This window comes from Pinus tabuliformis, chromosome Q (assembly GCF_031772625.1).
Source record: "Pinus tabuliformis cultivar Carrire ecotype Pingquan chromosome Q, CPIR1, whole genome shotgun sequence".
NCBI lineage: Eukaryota > Viridiplantae > Streptophyta > Pinopsida > Pinales > Pinaceae > Pinus > Pinus tabuliformis.
In genome coordinates this window covers 405,559,875-405,580,933 of record NC_142296.1, presented here as the reverse complement: position 1 = coordinate 405,580,933, position 21,059 = coordinate 405,559,875, and positions in this window count along the sequence as shown.

Genomic DNA, 21,059 nt, shown 5'->3' with positions numbered 1-21,059 from the left:
CCACTATTCATTAGCAAATTCTCGCGCCAAAATGTAACCCTTGTTGGTTAAAAGGCCGAAAAAGCCCCATTTTGCTCTCTTCACTCATTTTCGCTGCAAACCTCTGTTAACCAATTCTAAGACCTTGAACCTCTGCACGACCATTTTAAGCACCTTTTGCAAGCAGAAGACGTTGTAGACACCAAATTGATGCAACAAATACACAATTGAAGCCTCTAAAACCTTTGTTGCTACCACAAAACCCTGTCTGCGCACCAAATCGCCAATTTACAAGTATTCTTGAAAGAACCAAAATGGTTCTGTAAATTTGAGTTATGCACAGTAATTATTAAAAAGGTTAATTAAATAAATTAATTAAAAACCTTCCTAAACTGAAGAAAAACTTACTGTGAATCCAAAACCTTTTCTACAGATTGTAATTACCCTCCCCACTATTCTAGACCTTCTAACCTTACTCCTAAAGCCACAGAAAAAGAAATTTAGTTGAATAAACCAAATTATGGCTTCCCAAAGCTCTCTGGATGTAAGACCCCTGCAAACGCCTCACCTGGATATTGACCACCTCTGATTGGTCGACAGGGAGTTTCAAATTAAAGACACTGCTTCCCCTAGCCACCTACTGAAACTCCACTGTTGGAGTAAAGACAAGTTTTTGAACCAGAATGATGACATTCACCTATGGGAGTCAAATTTTCCCAAGTACTTGTTCCCATAGGTACACCTATTCCCAGGAATCATCCACTTTTGCCAAGCTTGCTATGTTCCAAGTCAAAAAACCATAGTCAACCCTGACCAACAAGTTTTGCTCACTATTACTACAGAGTCAATAAATCAAATGTTGCAGATCCAGCCAAGCCCAAATGAGACCCCACTTTCCATTGAAGGCTTACTTGAATTCTACATAAAGCTAGACCTTCCCAAGAAAGCTCAAATATTTCAGACCTTCATCATAGAGGAGTCTCATACTCCTACAAATAGTCCTCCATTTGCTGCCACCATTTTCTCTGAAAGAGGCAGACAAATTATAACCATGCTCTCTTGCATTCTAGGATACACCACTGATGAGCATGTGGATGAGGTTGTTCTTGATTTCCTTTCTATATTTTTCCCAGGCAAGCCTCTAGCTACAGTTTACAACTTTGGTCAATTCTTGGTAGACAAAATCCATGAATAGTTTATCACATTGCCAAATGAGAGAACCTTCAAATACTCATCAGTGTTGTTTCACATGTTCTTATACTTTCAGACAAACAAGTTTCCAGTCAGCATCCAAAAGTTAGACACCAAGGGCAATCCAAGATCTGTCATCTTTTGGACACCATTGATCCAAGGATATTCCACTGTTTTTACTTATAAAGCATTCATTGATTCATTTGTTCATCTAGTTATAAACATGCTAACCATTAGCTATCAACCCAAGACAAATGAGGATATTAAGAGATTTTTACAGTTGGCTAAGAGTTACAGTAGAATGGGAGACTGGTATCTATACTAGGACCACACAGAAATCAGGATATATGGATTCCAACTAACTCCCTACAAGCTGCCCAAATACCTCCCCATGAGGATATTTGCATTAGAGTATTTCAGGCAAATCATAAACTCTGATGAGGTTAATTTCCTGTCAGCTAGGAAGAAGACCCAGTTTAAAATAAAAAACCAATTGGGCCCTTTTATTTGTAATAATAGGGAAGTTGGACAAGAGGCAGAGAAAATCTTACAGAAAATGAACTTCAAGAGCAGTTTTATGTGGCAGTATGACCCTAATGGAGTCATAAATAAACTAAGGCTCAAATTCAAGCTAAGTCCTTTCATACATGAGCCCAGGCCAGACATTGAAAGATATGCCAACCAGTTAGAGTGGTTGGAAAATACTTTAATAGATGTGGAGAATACTTTAATAGATGTGGAAAAGAATATTGATACTAGTTCCTTTCTGCAGGTTCCAGCCCTACAAGAACATATGACTATTACTCCCATCCTACAGACTCCAGCCAATGAAGACAGAAATGTGAAAAGAACCAGGGAAGAAGGTTCTAGCTCTGGGATGGACACTATAGATGATAGGTTTGAAATTAGTTACAGGAAGAGGCCCAAGCTTAATCCTGTAACTGAGAAAGAAGACACCATTGAGATAGTTGAAATCACTGATACTAACACAATGGTGGAAAAGAGTAAATGTCCAGCAGTTTCGGAGGAAACTCATCAGCCCTCCACCTCAAACACTCAACTTATTGAAAAGTAGCTTAGTATTGAAGTCTCTTCATCTAGCAAGCCAATGGATAAAGAGAAAGATATAAAAGAAAAGTAAAAGGAAATCAAGTTGAGGAATGAGGCATTAAAGGCTGAAACTTATGCCCAGTACTTTAAACAAACACCTACAAATCAAAATAGATTAATGTCAGCCTTTGACATTAAGACTGGTAAAATTCAAATGACATTCATGTAGCCTACAGTTCAACAGCCCAGATCATCAGCAGACTACAGGAAAACAGATTTTGAAGTTTTGGCTAGGGCTGTTCACCCTATTGACCAAATTGAGTTCCATAAACAAGGCGTTGAAATGATTTATTCCACCATGACTGACAAAGCAATGACTGTGTAGAAACTTCAAAGCTAACTGGATAACATCACAGCACAGTTAAAGCTAGAAAATGCATCCTCATAGGCCAAGGACAACATAATCAAGTCACTGGAAGACTTGGTGATTGAAATTGGGCATAATCCCAATGATGTCAAAGCTGCAGAAAAACTGATAAAAAAGAAAAATGAGGATATTGCTACTTTGAAGAAGCAACTGAAGCTACCTCATTGATAAAATCCACATACCAAGGAGGTCCTTGAGAGCCAAAACCAATAGGAGGAGATAATGGATCTCATTCTCCAATTAAATGCTCAAATGAAATAAATGGAGAATGAATTGGACAGCTTAATATAGCTAAAATAGGCCAGCCTTGAGACAACCACTGCCACTACTATTCCTATAGTCACTACAGCAGTTCCATCAACTTTGGCAGCTTCATTGGCCCACACAACTCCACTAGCTACAACATTTCCAGCTGCAACAGCATCTACATCAACAACAACAGCAACTTAGCCAAGTGATGAGGCAAGTAAACTAGTCAAATCCATGGAGGACATGTCCATTCAGACCACATAGATAAATAGACTCAAAGAACAGATAAGGAGTCTAGAGGATGAGAAGAAACTGGCCCAAATTATGCACAAAAATGAAGTACACAAGTCAAACAAGTTGACTGAGAGGATGAAGAATTTGGAAAAGGAGTTAAAATTGAAGGAGCCACTTGCCCAAGCTGAAGAATAGCTATGGGCCAATATCATTGACTCTCTCAATGATATTTGGCCATCTATACAAGTCATCTTTGGACAAAATGATTTAGTCAAAGAGGCTACTGAAGCAATTCAAAGAGTTAAGGCCGAACTTAGAGACATGCCAGAAGAAGCCACCAGAATAATCCAATTCCTTAACCCTAAAAATAAATATGAATTGCAAGAGTTGGACATAGCTGATAGGACTAGCATTATATTAGAGGTGAAGAAAGTGCGCACCAAGAGGAACTTAATGATGTAGCTTGAGGACAAGTGGCAAACTATGGAGCTAGCTATAGACAGGTTCATGGTTAAGTTTGATGCTTTGAGGAAGAAAAGTCTACCAAATCCCTTGGTAATAAATGACAGATTAATGCCACATGAAGACTATAATAGGAAAATTAGAGAAGTGGAAAGAGATCAAGCCAATAATTCCTCTATGAAAGGGATGCCTACAGGAAAAGTTTTGTACTAGACTTTTGAGAACCTATTTTACCTCCAACATGAGGTAAAACACGTTTTTGTGAACAAGCCCACCTTTGCAAGATACACATAAGCAGATGAAGTTTACAAAAGAATGGTAAATATTAAATTACCAGATACAGAGACATGGGAAAAATTAAATGACTTACTGTAAAAAAGCAAGGTAAAATTGGATATAGAACAGTGAAAGAAAAGCAACAGTTCAGCCTAGTCAAAGAGTATCAGATGAAAGAGTATTAGATGAAAGATTATTAGTTAAAGGGCAAAGTAAAAGAACAGTCAGCATGGAAGAAAAAAACAAAGGAGAAAAGGCAGCAAAAGATCTGACAGCAGTGCCAGATAAACAGGGACAGCTTGCAACAGTTGAATATCTGTCTCTATCTTCTTGCATGAAGATATTTCTTTTTCCTAGAATAATTCCCAAGACAGTTTGGGATGTTTTGTAATAAGTTTTTGTATAAATACTTCATAATTCGAAGTATAGAGGTGTAGATTGCTATACATTTCTATATTTGTATTGATCTGAAACCTAAGGGTTCATTGTACCATTTTTCAAGTCAGCAAACTAGACTAAGCAATAAAGACATTGCATTACAGGATTCATGTGTTGGGCCACTTCAGTGAAGTATTTTCTGTTTGTCAAATTGTTATTTTCTTAAGTGTTTCACAAACTTGCATGTTATCTAAATTGAATGAAATAACTGGAAATTTATTACAGAATTTGTTTAAGTACACTTTGTCTTGAACAGTTAATCATTTTAATGTTTTCTTCTGATATCCAGAGTAGGGAATCCTTCATTTCTCCCTAGTTTCGATTGACCCCTACCATTTCCCTCATTATCCAGTTTGAGGAACCCTTAATTGCTCCTTGACCCCGATTGAAAACCACTTCACCATCCAGCCTAAAAGATCTGAATTTACTCAACTACCTTGCCCTATAAACATTATCTTTAGAACTTGATTCAATCATGTTTTCTTGACACTTGACCCCATAGCCCAATGGTAAAAGACATCCCTCTATCCATCTAGGTCAGTGATTCCACCACCAAATCAAAATCAAAACCCAATCAAAGCTTAAATAACTAGCCTAAAATCAATTAACTAAACAAAGTTAAATCATAAAGAGAGAGCCCTCTCTGAGCATTAGGAAGGCTAGATCCTGATCTCAAAAGTAGGTATGTGGTTACCTCTATCATTTCTTTCATAACAACTCTAGGGAAATTTTAGAGTGATAACAAGATATTTCATGGTTTTAAGTTTTTTTTTTTTTTTTTCTTTGTTTCTTATGAGTGTCAGAGAGTAACTATTCGTTTCTCATGTAGACATTGGGCTGATGTGACAAGTGGTCATGCCCATGCTCCATCGACAAGCATAGCCATAACTTGTACAGGCCAGAGACAATGGGGACGAGATGGAGGAGCCAGGGGATCCAGAATTGGCAGAGACATTAGCCGAGTTTGAGCACCATGTAGAGGGCTTGAACTACACTATTCCTAACACTGGGGTTGATGATATCCTAATCCATTTACAGAGATACACTATAGGGGTGCCAGTTCGAATCAATCACTTGTTGCGCAAGGTTGCTCATGCGGTCGTGTGTTACCATGATCACCACTGTGATCAGTCACCTAGGGCTTTAAAGCCACATTTTGTCTTTTGCATATATTTGTATGTTGTAGGCCATGAACCATATGTGTCTTAGACACAATTTTTGTAAAACTAAAACACTATTTACAAATATAATCTATGAATGTTTTATACTTTATTCTACTATCTTGTACAAAATGTGATGATGATTGTATATTTACAAATGTTGCAATTGTCTGTATAAAACATAATTAGCCAATGCATCTGTTAATGTATTTAGACTTCTTGGTACATGTGGATATTCAATGTAGTCAAAATGTCTATCTAGAAGGTTAACTCTAAAAAACATATGCAACATAGTTGGACTTCTTACTGAATAAGCATTGTTTAAGTGTAGCACCACGAGTTGTGAATTAAGTTGACAACCAAATGAAGAATACCACGTGAAATAGCATAAGGCAATAGTTCAATCACTGTACTATACTCAGTGATATTATTAGTTGAGAAATTGATGCAAATTCCTTGCAAACTCACTAACTCATCGTTAGGAGCATAAATTTCCCATGTTGTGGACGAAAGGTTCTGGGTACTATGGTTAGAACCATCAACATAACCAACATATGGTTGAGGGAACGGTGACATCTATAAATCAAACGTAATCCAAGATAAGCAGAGGTGATAGAAAACTCTCAAGAAAACACATTGCAAACACACTAGCGAACCTATACAATATGTACATAGTGACTATGTAGAGAAATTCTAAGCATGGTATCTTTTGAGGTACAACCCATTGCAAGGTTGCGCCAAGGGAATTACGTCAAAGTCTACAAGATCATAGTCCCCTTTTAAAATTACATGTTTAACTATATATGTACCTAACCAAATTGGTTTAAGTTTCCCAAATCCTAATTTATCGGCTTCTTGTTCATAATAGAGAACCAAATCACCCTCTGAGAAGGCACGAGGTTTAACTTTTTGGTAAAATTGTGCTTTGATACATTTTTTGTGAGCTTTGTTGGCCATCACGACATCACATCAAGTCTCATATATATGAGCTAAGTGAAAAAAATGTTCTTCTTCGATGAAGGTAGCAAGGATAAGTTTGATGGAAAGTTTCAATGACAAAATTTCACATTCAATTGGAAGAACAACTTCCATACCATACACTAGTTGAAAAGGTGTGAATCTGTTCATGGTTCAAACAGAGGTACGATATGCCCACAAGGCTAAAAAAAAGAATAGTATGTTAATTCGTTTTATGAATCCTTACCATTTGTTGAAGCATTGTTTTCAAGACCTTATTGATGGCTTATACTTAGCCATTATCTTATGGGTAGTAGGGAGTTGAGTTATCATGTCATAAGCCCAAATTTGTAGTTAGTTCAGACATCATGTATTTGCAAAAATGTTAACCATGATCTGTGACTATAGCTTGTGATACACTGAATCTCGCAGTAACGTGGCTAAAGAGGAATAATGCAACATTTTTTCCATTTTTTTCGTATGTAGGCATTGCTTCCGCCCATTTAGTAAAATAATATAATGCAAAGATTATGTAACCATGCCCCCCGACCGATTGAGGGTTACATCTCATGAAGTTGATACCCTGTTTGGAAAAGTGTCCAACAATGAAAACTAGATGCAATTGAGTAGGTGTAGCATGGCCATTATGGTTATGGATCTAGCATGCATGACACTTTTGGACTACTAGGATACAATCTTTGAACATAGTCGGCCAAAAGTAACCAACACGTAAGACTTTTTGGGCAGTATCATATCCAAACATATGTTTGTTACACACTTCAGCATGATGATCATTCAAAGCTTTCTCAGCCTCCTCATGAGTGAGGCACCATCAAAATATCATATCGATACCATGAGGATAAAGAGTGTCGTCAATTATGATGTAATGGGGAGCTTGGTTGTAATGCCTCCTCCCACATTTACCCACTTTAACTAGCGTGTCAGGGTAAACATGAGCTGAGGGATTCTATGACATGACCCAACCTCCTAAGTACAGCTAAGGAAGTGGATTCAAAAAAATGAAACTTTATTGACCTTCCTCAGGAGATACAGGACACCCAAGAGCTAAATAACCACTCCCAATGCAAAAAACCTAATATGGATTGCCTTTTTAGTGACCTAGGCTCCCAAATGCATGAATTACAAGGCATCCATGCATTCATATGCTTCCAACTGCATGCATAATCCTACCAGGGTGCAGTTATGGCCCAAAACTTCTAGTTCAGAGGGCGCGGTCCCGGATTTTGAACCACCATTTCAGGCTAGCCTCCAAAACACTACCCAGAACTCAAGGAGACTTTCCAGAATGATAAATAATATTAGGAAAAATCCATTCATATAAAACTTGGTCAAAGACTTAACCTAACCAAGCTTAACCATGACAATAATTTCGTGAAACACATTGAGAACATGTAATCTAGAGGTCATGAATGCATATATGAACATAGGAGTCAGAAACTTATATGAGATTCACCAAGAAGGTATAATTCCCTCTCATAATAGCTAAAATAATATTTTTTAGCTCATGCATTCATTAACCATTAATCAACTAATCAAAACATATCAAGAGCCATAACTAGAGCCTATTATCAAACCATGCTCATAACCAACATATAACCAGAATAATAACCATGATAGAACAACTATGAAATCCACATAATAACAAGTACTCATAGAATACAATAGGAAAAGAAATCTTAATAACATATGCAAAATCCAACCAAGTTAGGGACTTCTACATACTACCTGACCATAGATTAAGCTGAAACAAATCTTTCTTTCAACCAATCACGTGTCATAGGGACTCAAGACATAAACAACTAGGGCTTCCTCGAAATTAAACCACATCCACGTTCATTCTCCCATGATCTCGCCAACCCGATCAAGATATCACATAAGCAAACCAAAACATAAACAACCAGGAATTTTCGGAGATTAAACCACTTCCCCCCTCACGCTACCATGATCCTGCCAAAACTAGTCAACAGATCACAATGCCCAAAACAAACTTTGATGCCTCAGTATTTCTTCACCAATACCTTCAGGAAATTTCCTGTCTCCACCCACCTTTTAAGGCCTTCACAGAGATTAAACAACCTCCATTCCCAACCCTTGGGAATTTTTTTGAGACCGCCTCACCTGGTTCTAAAACCATCCGGAAATCCAAAGCTCAACCAAATAGAAGAACCCCATCACACCATGGATATCTGGAAATGGAAAGGCAAGGCTGAAACCACTGTCACACCCAGCAAAACCCATGCCAGAGAAAGAAATAAAACCAAATACACAAATGCATGTACCATGCATCGACAAACTAGCTAGGAAATCACACATGCAACATGTTACCTGCAAGTCTTCCAGCTAAAGTTGCTTGATCCAATCTTCCTTTCTTGTCCTTTGTTTTCCTTATCCTTCCCTTTCCTTCCTTTGCTTTTTTTATCCTCTTGGTTCTCTTCTCTCTTTGAAAATAATTGCAAATCCAAACTGACAAAAAGCTGTGAATTGATCCTCATAAGCCTTTTTATCAATGAGGACTCTATTTTCTTCAATTTCCTCTATTTTCCTTCAATTTTCCACCTCATGCAAATATGTGACCCTTCACCTTCCTTTTCTCCTATTTTCCTTTATTTTCATAAATAAATGTCAATTAATGCCTCTTTTCCTTTCCCAATACCTTTGCCAATTTCCTTAGCCATAATAAACTGAAAGTGACACCCACTAGGATGTTTTTCCCAACATTCAGCTTGGGATACGTGTTCCATGACCTTGGTCTTATTTTGCATTTACTAACTTTATTACATGAAATGTTAACCTGATGTTGTTATAGATCCCTCCCCCTTAGGGGAACAACATCCTCAATTTTCTATGACATCTATGACCAACAAAACCGCTGAAAACCAAAACATACTACTCATGGAACATTATAACTTAGCTAAATGAAGTATTTACAATGAACAACTTACTGGAAATAAAAACCAACATGACAATCATGAAAGCCATACCGCTTATTAGAGCTTTATAATACAACTCATTACAGTATTTACAATAAAAACCATACTTAAATATGCACATATACCAAAACTCCTTTGCCTCAACTGATAAGCAATGAAGGATACAAAGCCTGCATCTACTGATCATGCTCATTCAATTTCCTTTAATCGTAACATACCATTTGTCCCTCTTGCATCAAGACTACACCGATTCCTCTCTTGCAGGCATCTGTACACACAAAAAAACTATTTATCTGGATATGGAATCTTTAGAACTGGAGAATTTGTAAGAAACTACTTCAACTGCTCAAAACTATTTGCACATTCCTTTGTCCATTCAAATTTCTTTCCTTTCCTTTGCAATGTTTTCATAGGATAGGAATCCGTGATAATTTCTTAATGAACCTCCTGTATTAACTTGCTAACCCCATGAATGATCTAACCTCATCCACATTTCTAGGAGCTTACCATTCCATGATAGTTCTGATCTTTTCTGAATCCACCATTATGCCTTCCTTGGAAACAACATGTCCCAAGTAATGTACCTTTGTCTGAAATAAATTGCACTTATTAATCTTGGCATACAACTGATTCTCTCTCAGTAATCTCAATATCGCTTCTAAGTGTTCAACATGCTCTTCCTCATTCTTAGAATATATCAATATGTCATCAATGAATACTATCACAATTTTTTCTAGATAAGGATGTGACACACTATTCATCAAAAACATGAAAGTAGTTGTAGCATTAGTCAAACCAAAAGGAACCAAAACAAACTCATAATGCCCATAATTGGTCCAGAAACCATTCAATATGTAGATGTCCTCTTCTTTGATGTGTACTTGATGATATCTTGATCTCAAATCAATCTTTGAGAAAATTGTTGCTCCCTTCAACTAATCAAACAAGTCATCAATCCTCGGTAACATATACTTTTTCTTGATCATAAACTTGTTAAACTACCTATAATCAATGCACAACCTAAGGGTACCATCCTTCTTCTTCAAAAACGACAGTAGTGCACCCCAAAGGTGACACACTTGGCTTAATGTATCCCTTGTCAAACATTTCCTTCAACTGCAACTTCAATTCCACTAGCTCTGGAGTGATCATCCTATAAGGTTCCTTCGATGTTGGTGTTGCTCCTAATACCAACTCAATAGAAAAGTCCACTTCCCTATGAGGTGGAAACTCTGAAATCTCTGATGATAATACATCCTGAAACCGTTGAAAAACAGGATACCTCTTCAATATTTCCACATCCTCAACATCCTTACCTTTATCACTGGAAACATGCACTACAAATAATACACACCCTTTCCAACAACTACGCTTTGCATGCATATTTGTAACCATTATCACTGATGTAAGCTTCTTCTTACCCTGCAAGATTCTCTTCTCTCCTTCATCTTCTAAGCACTCAATATCTTTCTCATAACAATCCACCTTAGTCTTGTGAAGGTACAACCAATCCATACCCAAAAGTATACAGTATGATCCTAATGGAAGCACATTTAGATGTGATGATGTAGGCATACCATTCAGTTCAAATGTGTAAGCCCTTACCCAATGATGAACTCTTTTCTTAATACCTCTATCCAACTGCACCAACCAAGACTCTGCATGCACTTATTTTCTCAAACCACACTTATCCACTAGGTTAGCATTAACATAATGATAATTAGATCCAAGGTCAATAAAAATAGAAATAACTTGATCACAAAGCTTACCTTCCATCTCAATAATGGATGCTTGGTGATCCGCCTTCTTGTTATCAAATGCTGCATAGATCCAAGGAATTGTATTTCCAACATCCCCAATTATCTACACCTCTTGAGCACTGTAGATCTGAGGCATACCACCCTGAAACAATGGAAAATCCTTCTTGCTATGATCCTTGCCACATATCCAACACTGCAAAGGCCCACTTCCTATATTTTTCTACTCTCCAGGCTGAGGCCCATGTCCCTTTTCAACTGCATTAAACTTCTTGTAAAGAGAAACATTTTATTTCTCACCTACACCTGAGGTCTTGCTTGCTTCAATGGCCACTTTCCCTTAGTCTTATAATTCCCTTTCCAACCTTGCTTAGACTCAGTCTTATGTTTCAATTTCTCATAAAAATGTTTCAACTTTCCAATGACATACTCCAACTACCAAGTCTTGTCATACTCAATCTGATCCTTAAATGCTAATGGCAGTCCATTGATAAATATCTGAACTTTTTTCTTCTCATCTTTAAGATACAACAGATACCTCAATAACTCCAAAGACTTAGTCATGCACTCTTTATTTGTCGTAGATCCCATCTTCATCTCATAGAACTCCTTAGCCTTTTATTCATAGTACCTCTTTGACAAATACTTCTTCTTAAAGAGTCTCTTGAATTCATGCCAACTCAACTCCTCTAGCTTGATGTCTCTAACATGCTTCACTTCTTCCCACCAGGTGTATGCTTTCCCTTTAAGACTGAAAATAGTTATCCCCGCATTGATTTTATATGTATAGTCAGTAAAATAAATTCTTCATTCCAAGCAACCATGCCTATGCATCCTTCGGTCTCTTATGTTCTCCATCAAATGTAGATGACTTGGATTTATTAAACTCATCTGGAAAGTTTCCCCTCTCACTCCTCCTGTAAGGATGATAATGATGACCACCATGATACCTGTCTGAACCAAAACTAGAGTAGAACCGATAACCACTGTGTCTCCTATCACGTGTATCTAGGAACCTGCCATCTCTGACTATGTCATCCTTGTTCAACTTGTGCCCACCATGAGACCTGCTACCATATGCCCCATTAGTCTTGTCCTCCTGTCCGTAACTAATTCATGGTTATCCCCGTCTTTGAAAATATGACAAACTCTGAAGGATAACTGCATTGAATTTTGATGTGACTGAATGATCATGTCATTATCTACTTTGCAACTTCTAATTTCTTCCTTTAAACTTCTCAAGGTGTTTGTTATGTCTGGAGAGTTCTCATCTTTGTGTTTATCATTTGATCTATAAGGAGAGTCATGTGAACTACAATCCACTATGTTGCTATTTATCTCGTATACTCTTCTTCCTACAAATATACCATGTCAAATAAACCAAATATAAACATAATCAACATACCTCAACGAAGTTCAAGGGAGGCTATCTTGTCTGCAAAAATAGTCTAGATTAGCATGATACATGTATTACATAATCATATCAATATATTGACATCATACATGATAACACTAATTGCATACAATTAACTCATGAACAAAATCCATAAACATGGAAAAGCATGCATAATAAGCACACAAACACTAACATGCATACATGACAAACACATTCCGCCCATCCAGTCCAAGTATTGTACCATGCTCTGATACCAATATGTAACGCCTCTTCCCACATTTACCCACTTTAACTATCCTGTTGGGGTAAACATGAGCTTATGGCTACTATGACATGACCCAACCTCCTAATTACAATTAAGGAAGTGGAGTTAACAAACTAGAACTTTATTGACCTTCCTCAGGAGCTACGGGACACCCAGGAGCTAAACAACCACTCCCAGTTCCTAAAACCTTAGTTGGACTACTTTTTTAGTGACCCAAGCTCCAAAACACATGCGTGACAAGGCCTCCATGTGGTTATATGCCTCCAACCACATGCATAAGCCTACCAGGGTGCGGTTATGGTCCAAAACTTCCAATTCAGAGGGTGCGGTCCAAGATTCTGATCCACCATTTCAGGCTAGCCTCTAGACCACTGCCTAGAACTCAATGAGACTTTCCATAATGATAAATAACATCAAGAAAAATCCATTCATACAAAACTTGATCAAAGAATTGACCTAACTAGGCCTAACCATGACATTCATTTCGTCAAACACATTGAGAACATGTAATCTACATGCCATGAATGCATATCTGAACATAGGAGTCAAAAATTTATCTAAGATTCACAAAGAAGGTATAATTCCCTCTCATATTAGATGCAATAATTTTTTTTAGCTCATGCATTCATTAACCATTCATCAAATAATCAAAACATATCAAGAGCCATATCTAGACCCTGTTATGGAACCATGCTCTTAGCCAACATATATCTAGAATAATAACCATGATAGAACAACCATCAAAGCTACATAGTAACAAGAACAAGTACTCATAAAATACAATAGGAAAAGAGATCTTAATAACATATGAAAAATCCAACCATGTTAGGGACTTCTACGTATCACCTGACCATATATTAAGCTGAACCAAATCTTTCTTTCAGACAATCAACCCCATGCCATATTCCAAGTATGAATGTTGGACTCAAGACATAAACAACTAGGTCTTCTTGGAGATTAAACAACCTCCACCCTCATGCTCATGCGATATCGCCAAACCGATCAAGTGATCATATAAGCAAACCAAAACATAAATAACTAGGGCTTCCCGAAGATTAAACCACCTCCACCCTGAGGCTACCGTGATCCCGCCAAAACCGATCAAGAGATCACAATGCCAAAAACAAGATTGGATGCCTAAAGATTTCTTCACCAATACCTTGAGGAATTTTCTTGTCTCTACCCACCTGTTGACGGATTCCCGGATATTAAACTACCTCCACCCCCAACCCTTGGGAATTTTCCTAAGACCACCTCACCCAGTTCCAAAACCATCCAGTAATCCAAAGCTCAACCAAATAGAAGAACCCCATCACACCATGGCTATCCAGAAATGGCAAGGCAAGGCTGAAACCACTGTCGCACTCGACAAAAACCATGGAAATGACCACAAGAGTACCAAATACACAAATTCATGTACCATGCATTCATAAACCAATTAGGAAATCACACATGCAACCTGTTACATGCAAGTATTCCTGCTGAAGTTGCTTGATCCAACCTTCCTTGCTTGTCCTTTGTTTTCCTTGTCCTTCCTTTTCATCCCTTTGCTTTATTGCTTGCTTTCTCCTCTTGGTGATCTTCTCTTTTTGAAACTAATTGCAAAGCCAAATTGACAAAAAGTTGTGAACTGGTCCTTAGAAGCCCTTTTATCATTAAGGCCTCTATTTTCTCCAATTTCCTCTATTTTCCTTCAATTTTTCTCCTCATGCAAATTTGTGACCCTTCACCTTCCTTTTCTCCTATTTTCCTTTATTTTCATAAATAAATGCCAATTAATGCCTCTTTGCCTTTGCCAATTTCCTTAACCATAAAAAACTGAAAGTGACACCCACTAGGATATTTTTCCCAACTTTCAACCTGGAATACATGTCCCATGACCTTGGTCTTATTTTGTCTTTATTAACTTTATTACATGAACTTTTAACCTGGGGTTGTTACACAGGTGTCGAATTTGATGTTGTTTAGAATGAGTGGTTTCAAGCTAGAAATTTTGGGTCTGGAGATAAATTATGATATCTCCATACCATGGATCAAAAGAGTTGATCATAAACAACATTTTATCAAGGATAAAGTTGTCTGTTGTTGGTTCTAACTCAGGAGAGGGAAGATCTCGTATCAATTTGACAAAGACTACATATTTCTTAGACTTGTATTTGATGAAATCCAAATAAAAATCTTGGAGGATAATGATCCCTTTCGAGTATTTCCTCCCTAGAAATTGATGTGATAGGGTGTAGGTCATAGGATTGCAATTGGAAACCAAAATAGTCTTGCAGCAGAATATAGTGGTGAAATATTTGAACAACTTGCACAACTACCAAAACTAACTTTTCAATATGAGAGTACTTGGCTTCAATATCGGTCAAAGTATGGCTCAAGTACTAAATAGGGTGTTCGTTACCTAAGTCGTCTTCTTGTACCAATACCATAGCAATAGTGGTAACGAACACAACAAGATATAGGAAATAGTTTCGAAGATAATTAGGGGGATACAGTAATGATGCCTGAGCTAATACATCTTTCAAGGCATCAAAATCATTTTGAGTAGTATCATCCCAATGAAAGGGAACCCATTTTTTCAATAAATGAGTAAATCCTTTAGTAAGTTTTGCATAATTACGAATGAAACTTCGTAGAAAGTTAGCGTTCCCTTGCAGGGGTTGTAACTAAATGAGAGTGGAAGGAGTAGACAAATCAAGAATTTCTTGGCCTTCGAGGGGATCAATATGAATCCATTTCTTGGATACAACGAATCCTAGAATTCAACCAGATTGAACACATAGAACACATTTGTGCGGGTTTAATCATATGTTATAATGTTGACATCATAAGAATATTTCTTTGAGATGCATCATATGGTCTTGATGACATTTAGAATGGGTAGGAAAGTCATCAAGGTATGTTTGTACGATATGCTTAATGTCATGAAAATCATAGTTCATTTCCCGTTGGAAAGTCACTCCTACATTATTAAGACCAAATGGAAGTTTGCGATAAAAAAACACATGTTTATCTGATTGTAGCCAGAGAATCCATCCATAAACGAGAAAATCTCACTCCTGACACAATCATCAACAATTTGGTCGGTAAAAGGGTTTGGGTAGTTGTCTTTAGGACACGCTCGGTTAATATCTCGATAATTGACACAAACTCAAATTTTACCCTATTTATTCATTACATGAACTATATTCGAGACCCAATTGGTTAAACGAACGGGATAAATGAAACCATCACGCAAAATTTTCTCAACTTCTGCTTTAATCACAACAAATTTCTTCGGGTGGACTAGGCGTAAATGTTGACAAACATGTTTAGCATCTAGATAAGTTTTAATTTAATGCACCATAATATTTGGATCAATGCTTGACATCTCTTTGTAGGTCCAAGTAAACACCACACTAAATTCTTCAAACAATGCCTTGTAAATTTTAATCTAATTTGGAGAACAAGAGGCACCTATGTGGACATTTTCAACAATTATGAGTTTGATTGAGATAATGAGGGGAATTATTTCTTCAATATTCACTAGATTCTTCTTAGAATCAACCTAATGAATAGAGATGGGAATCTAAGGTTCCTCAGTAAATTTGGGTGAGAAAAATCCTTGTAAATCATTCTCAAGAACTTTCGTTTGAGGCAAGGAATGATGATGACTATCATCCCAAGGTTTCTGATCTGACATCATGATCTCCATGATGCTTTCATTGATAGGAAATATGTCATCGAAAGGGTGAGAGTGGGAAAATAAATCTAAATCTTGAGAGGAACAATCAACCAAGTTTAATAATCCATTGTTTTCAGAAACGAATGGAAAAGTCAGGTGAATAGCCTCATAAGCTAACTCAATAGGACTGAGTGACATACAGTTGCCAAAAGAGTCAACGTTGGAACTGTCAGGTACTATCCAGGGATCATAAGGAATAGTACTAGACAAAACCATATTAATTGTAGCAACTGTAGTAGGAATGTCAAGAGGAGGGAGCACACAATTTTCCATTAAGGATGAATCTTTTGATAATCCTACTCCAACATTATCATAAGGAAGTGGGGTTTTACTCATGAGCGAGTAAGAGGTTATAATCTAACAACCCATCAATGACTTCGACCTCTACTAATATTGTCTTACTTGCTAATTCCACTTGCGATGAGTTTAATATCCCATAAGGTTTGAACCCTCTTCCTTCAAAGGCTTTAAGGGTTATTAGCGACTGGATAAGCATTGGAGAACCTAAATATTTCCAACATGAAAGTGACATGATACAAGTAGAGGAACCTTCATCTACGATCATGCGGAACATGATTTTACCTCTAACTATAACTTGGATAATAAATGAAAGTTGAGATGGAAGTTCAGGTGTATATTTTTCATGATAAAACACAACGATGCCTGAATCTGAAGGATCTACTCCTCTAATTTCTACTAACAATGATTTCCTATGAGCATAAAATTCTGCAAAACTTTGAGAGTTGACATAGCCAAAGGAGCCTGAGCCAAATATTCAAGTATATTATAATTTTGTGTAGCTCTCCCATGAGGGTTAAATGATGTGAATAATTCCCTTAGGAGGAGGTTTAATTATCATTTCAGCCATTGGTTTTTCAATTGCAGAGGGCTAGAGTTAGGTGGAGTTGAATTGGAAGGTTGATCAATAGCCTTTCCATTTGAAGGATTTGGGTTACCATAGTATTTATTTCGTGTAGCCACCAAGACATCTTCCTTATTTCGATTAGCCAATAGCATCAATAACTGGGAAGAGGAGGATAGGTTTTGCGCAACCATATTCGTCTCCTGGTTCAGTAAAGGGTCCATCAACATGACGGGTGTAGTAGATGAAGCTTTTAAAAATCAATTGATTTATGCTCGATGTGGACAGTCCTTGGTAAAATTATCTTCATTACATATGAGACAAGGATAACAAAACTTTCATTTCTCCTCAAGAGACTGATTTTTATGTTTTTCTTGTGGAGGGTTTTCTTGTTTATTATTGTATTTACCCATCTTTTTACTTCATGGTTGTTGATATTTTCATTTGGTAGATTGAACGACATCAATCTCATAAGTAGTAATAGGATAGTTAAGAGAGGAGATTTGATTGTCACAGTAGGAGGATGCTTCTGGTTGGATCGACCAGATGATTTACTCATTGACAATTGACTAATGGAACCAATCATGTCATCAAGAACATGTGATTCCTTAGAGGGAGGAGGTGGAATAGTATGAGATGGTCACAAAGCATTGGGTATCTTGTCATAGAGCATGTCGGATTGGGTATAAATCAAATCTAAATATTGAGCACGAGAAATGAATGCTCTTTAATAACAACTCTACCCTTGGAAACATCCTCAATTATGGAAGGAAACAAGGATTTGATGAACCATTCTACCAACAACTAATCGAGAATATAAGTTTTGACTAGATGACGACGATGTCTCCACTCATGTATATGATTAGATATATGAGTAAAGTTTGATTGTTTTAGAGAGGTCAAAAGTTCGATATCAGTTTCGTAACAGATGGGTAATTGAAAATGAGTTAGAAACATGGTTTCCAGTGCATTGAAGTTGTTAAATGAAACGCTGGGTAGTTCGACACACCATTTGGATGCCAAATTGGTAAAAGTTTGTTGGAAAAGACGCAAATGAATGGAGCCATCATTAAAGGATTTTGAAGAACAACATAAATGATAATTTATTATATGGTTTGATGGGCCTTCTCTAGGATTCCCAATGAATTTAGGAATATCACTCGACAGTTTAGTTAGAATAGCCAACCACTAAGGAGAATGATAGATTGGATCATTGGTAAGCTGGGAGAGATCTGGTAATTCTAGTGTTGCGATGAAAGGAAACTACCTATTGAAGTCCAATTTTGGAGGTCGGTAACCTTGGGGGTAAAGGTTAACTATTGGTGGGGGATATCCTAGATAAGCTAGAATGGGTTGTGCCACTAGAACTTGCATTCCATCAGGGTAAGGAGGAGTTTGAAAAGTAAGATAGCCCATACCAGGTTGTCTAGTTCCATGAAAAGCCTGATAAGGTTGGAAAGGATGACCTTGGATGTGTTGACCTTAATAAGGTGCTTGTGGTATGGTTGTTGGGTAATAGGGATTTTTGGCATACCTTATAAAGGTTATCCAGATGGAATTTTCATCATTCCTAGACCATGTTGATTGGTTTGTACCTATGGCATGCCTTGAAAAGGTTGATTCACTTAGACATGGGGTATATTTTTACCATGTGGGTTAGATGGGTTTTTTAATATACCCTGAATAGGCTCGGTAAATGAGATTTGAGGAATCCGTTGTACCTGTTGAGTAGTTTGTATTTAGGATATGTAGGTTTTAACCCCATATAGAAATTACCTACATACGAATTCTAAAACATAGAAAATAAATAATGCGAGAGCAGAACACATAAAACACATATACACAGATATTTTCCCCTGGATCCCAAAACCGAGACTACCAGCTTGATTTTTCATTATGTTCCTTTCAATGTTATAATACATATTTATACATGCCGAAGCATCCAATACCATGGACCGAAAACCATCGCATCCAAAAAACATGTGTGAAAATCATGCACAAAACCATAGGTGGGTCCGCCCAACCTAACATAGGATCCAAAACCAAAATTTTCCGGGGCGCTGCCCCGAACCCCATAAAGTGGGGTTACAGGTGCCCCTCAAACCCCCTGTTAACTACGTGGAAAGAATATAACACAACCCAACATTCTCCCACTTGTTGTTTTCTTTCCACAGGGGGCCACAAGAGAGCTTAGTCATTTTTCTAGCACTGAAATGCCCATTGTCTCTCGACACCAAGAGAACTTCTCAAAGCTCACAGATTTTGTCAATGCATCTGCAGTATTCTTTAAAGTGTCCACCTTTACCAACAACACCTTTTTGTCTTCTATCATATCCCTCACAAAGTGATACTGAACATCAATGTGCTTTGTCTTTGAATGATATGCGGGGTTCTTTGCCAAGAAAATTGCACTTTGGCTATCACAATCTATCCTTATAGCTTCCTATACTAACGCCATACTTGAACACAATCTCTACAGCCAAACTGCTTCCTTGCTTGCATGAGTGGCTGCCATGTATTCTGCCTCTGTTGTTGATAGTGCCACTACAGGTTGTTTCTTACTCATCCAACTGATTGTACCTCCAAATAGGTTAAACACATACCCACTTGTAGATCTTCTCTGATCCAGATCTCCAGCCCATTCTGCATCAACGAAGCCATGAATATCCAACACTCTGTCCAATCCTGGTCTTCCTTGGTAGCACAAACCATAATCACTAGTGCCACGCAAATACCTAAAAACTCGCTTCACTATTGTCTAGTGCTCCTTCCCTGGTTTTGACATAAACCTGCTCAATACTCCCACTGCATGTGCAATGTTTGATCTAGTACAGACCATTGCATACTTCAGGCTACTGACTACACTTGCATATGGAACATGAGACATGTCCTCTTCCTCTTCTTGTGTCTTGGGACGCTGTTCAGCAAATAACCTCACACCTACAGGAATAGGAACCTTCACCTGTTTACTATCCTGCATACTAAACCTCTGCAATATTGTCTCGACATACTCTGGTTTAACCAGAGCTTCCTCTTTGCCTGATCTCTTTTAATTTCCATGCCCATAACATAGTTTGTAGCACCAAGATCTTTCATGTCGAATTTGGAGGACAATTGGGTCTTCAAATCCTTGATAACTTCTTTGTCATTTCCAAACAAGAACATATCATCCACATACAAGACCAAATAAATAACATGGTCACTAATCAATTTAAAATACACACAGTGATCTGCTTTGCTTCTGGTGAAGCCAAGTCCCCGTATAAATGATCAAATTTCTGATACCACATCCTTGGTGACTGTTTTAACCCATATAGAGACTTCTTTAACTTACATACCAGTTCTTTCTTGCCCTTCACTGCAAAGCCTTCAGGTTGCTTCATGTAGATCTCCTCTTCCAGATCCCCGTGAAGAAATTTTTTCTTCACATCCATCTTTTCTACCTCAAAATCAAAAGCAACAGCAACAGATAAAAGTAATCTAATAGAAGTTACCTTGGCAACAGGAGAAAAAATATCACCAAAATCAATTCTTGGCACCTGGGAATAACCTTTTGCTACCAACCAAGCTTTATATTTCTCCACTTTTCCTTCTGCATTTGTCTTCTTTTTGAACACCCATTTGCTGCCAATGGGTTTCCTTCCAGTCGGCAACTCCACCAGATCCCAAGCCTATTTT